Below are 3,124 nucleotides of genomic sequence, written 5' to 3'. Positions count from 1 at the left end.
TACATTTGCAGTTCCTAGTTAATCCTTGCAACTGTGTAATCCATTCCGCGTATGTCTGCTGTGCCTTTTTATTGCGTAAGTAAAATTTATGCCTTGCAGCAGCGACATGCGTTTGCTTGTCGAAGTATTTTTCGAGCAAGTCTTTCATAGCTGGGAATGACAAATTTGTCGGTTCACAAGTCGGACTCAGTTTTAAGAGAAGGCTATAGATAGCTGCGCCGCAATTTGCCAAGAAATAAGATCTTTTTTCTACATCACCTTATATCTGGTGTGTGAGGAAGTGCTGTTCCAGGTGTGCTGCATAGTCCGGCCACGCTTCCTCCTTGCTGTTGTAAACTGCGAAAGGTGGTGGCGGAAGATTAATTTGTAGCGGAGACGCTACGGCAGGCTGCGACTCCAAACGTTCCACTCTTGTAAGCAACGCCTGTTGCGTCTGTTGTATTTGTGCCATGAGATTTACGATCTGCGCCGTGAGCTTCATGGTTATCTGAAAATTCCAAGTGCTACTAGATTACTGCAATAATGATATTATAGCTGCAAGAGAGCGAGTCAACAGTCAAGTATGTAGCTTCCCGAAGTCCACTGTAATCTATTTTATGTCAGGCTCACACATGGTCATCCGTAATTGTGCTGAAATCATCTGTGTCCTTAGTACCTCAACGCCAATGTGGTGTGCGTACTGTAAGACCTTCGGTACACACACCATCAGATTATTTGACTTGTCGCTCTAACGAAGTAGGCGAGTGTCAGCAATATCTCTCGTGGTCTTATTGTTGGCGTGTTTATCTTCTGCCGTTAGGTCAGACAATAGAAATGCCACTTGCATGCTTAGAGTAGCAGATAGACGGTGACCAACTTTAAACAGAACTTGATTAATTTTCACACACATTTATTAAAATAATAAAATTCATAGATATTACGTAACATGATTCTGGATGCTGTTTACAATTGACAATCTGAAGTTCCTTTGGTATTGGTACGTTAATCTTATTCTCTAATATCTCTGATACTTGACAAAGTGTCTATACATTTCTCTTCATGGCTATGTATAGGAATATGATAATCTTATTAGGCGCAGACTGAAAATTGACTATAGACTAATGCAGACTAACGCAGAGTGTCTAATTGGAGGTCTGTACACTCATTATAATACCTCGCTTGTTCAGGTATCACCACGCGAGTGTGATCCGGGGGGAGAAAAGGTTCTACATTAGCAGCAATCTCATTGGCTGCGTTACTTATTAATACGCGGATCGGCGGAAGCAGAATTTGGTCCGTCTCTAAGGCAGCGCCATCTCGTAGTGCGGAGACGGACAAGTGCTGCGCCTGCACTGTTGTGCTTAGCGGGGCACACTCTACTGGGAAAGTTGTGTACGCGCTGACTATACGGAACTATGTACACAACACAAACAGTCCATCCCGACAGAGCCCCACGTGCCTGAGTAAGTCCTGTATAAGTGAGACGCAGCGGGTTCCCCACGGGTTTCCCCCTATGACTGTTCCACCACTACAGCCATGTATCTCATCGGCCTGCAGCACACATTAAGACTGAGGGCAATTTATAGAGGCTTTTACCATCCTCGGTAACGGCCTTGCCGCAGTGAATACACCGGTTCCCGTCAGATCACCGAAGTTAAGCGCTGTCGGGTGTGGCCGGCACTTGGATGGGTGACCATCAGGGCCGCCATGCGCTGTTACCATTTTTCGGGATGCACTCAGTCAAAGAAAACCATCATAACGACCGGGATAGCGGTGTGCTGACCACACGCCCCTCCTATCCGCATCCTCAGCTGAGGATGACACGGCGGTTGGATGGTCCTGATGGGCCACTTGTGGCCTGAAGACGGAGTGCTTTACTATTCTCAGGACCCAGGTGGTCAAGTCAAGATCCCCATTTCTCGTAACACACAGCGTTCCGCCACTCCACTGCACAGTGGTCGCTGAAGTACGTCCAGAGCTTAAGGCGACGAAGGACTAGCGGCGCTTACCAGTCCTCAGCTCAGGAGATCCGGTGTCGCCAAGCCTGTACCCAGCAAACGAGTGCTGAGCTGCTGGGGGCACCATGAGTTGGACCCACACTTTCAGATTACCGTGAAAATGAATCAGTGTGTTTATTTCAACATTTAGGTAACCAACTGGTGCCCTTCCTTCTATATCTTCGCGATGAGTGTATTTTGGACACTTCTGTCTTGGAAGATGGCAAATGTCGTGTAGACATAGCTAAGTGCATAAGTCTCACGTCTGACGAACACTAAAGGACTCTACAGCTGCTCGACGGCACGCTGAATGGCCTGATCTTCATCGCATAGCACAGTTCTGGGATACCAAGAAATGCTCTTGCAACGGCAGTTCAAATGGATCAGCTTGTTGACATTTCTGCAGTTTGGTAGCTCTATGTGAGCTACCCATGAATGACTGTCTCCAGGCCTGTAGAAACTTCCTCGGCGAACTGAGGTCAACGTCAATGCTAGAACAGTGTTGTGTGATACTAATGTGATGTCTCCTAGGGATTACTAATTTTTTGTCCTGTGCGCCAATATACAGAGTATAAGGGCTGTAGATAATGTAGTATCCTGCGCACTCGTCTAATATAGGGTGCCTAGGAAGCTGTTTTCTCGGATCGCTAGACACCAATTCAAGCAAATCATATTAACGGAATTTATTACATTAAGTTAAATTGACGATACTTAACTTTGCTGTTTCACAATGGTGTGTCGCAAGCAAATGGTGATTTGCAAATAATCAATGTCCTTCGGTATATACAATTTGAATGCAAGCAAAACAAAATAGTTCACTAGTTGCTGCCGTAGCGTTCGTATGACGGCATGTCTTCAACTGTGGCCGCGGCTAGGCGGTTCGGTGCTTATATTCTCTTCGTGTAGAGACCGCTCCTGTCGTGGTGTCGTCCTAGTTTTCCGTTCTTCATCGTCATGCCGGTGCTTGTCGCTACGCTGGAGCAAATTGATAACTGGTGCTTTAATAAGTACCCAATTCAGTGGTTTTGTTGTTTATTCACTTTGTCTACCAGTCTTCCCACAAAACACATCACATAATTTAGACCACTTTACGTCCACACTTCAACATCTGGCCTGTTGCCCAGGGGAAAACAAACACTAATGGCTCT

At 46.0% G+C, this 3,124-nt stretch overlaps 1 pseudogene; it reads left to right on the top strand.

Moving 5' to 3' along the window:
- The first annotated feature begins 1,582 nt into the window (after positions 1-1,582).
- LOC126420315 (5S ribosomal RNA) lies at positions 1,583-1,700 on the top strand (annotated as a pseudogene).
- Positions 1,701-3,124: the final 1,424 nt, after the last annotated feature.

Source organism: Schistocerca serialis, chromosome 9, assembly GCF_023864345.2.
Source record: "Schistocerca serialis cubense isolate TAMUIC-IGC-003099 chromosome 9, iqSchSeri2.2, whole genome shotgun sequence".
In the NCBI taxonomy this organism is placed as follows: Eukaryota; Metazoa; Arthropoda; class Insecta; order Orthoptera; family Acrididae; genus Schistocerca; species Schistocerca serialis.
Note: the sequence above shows the minus strand (reverse complement) of the source record. Positions and strands in the feature narration are given on the sequence as shown.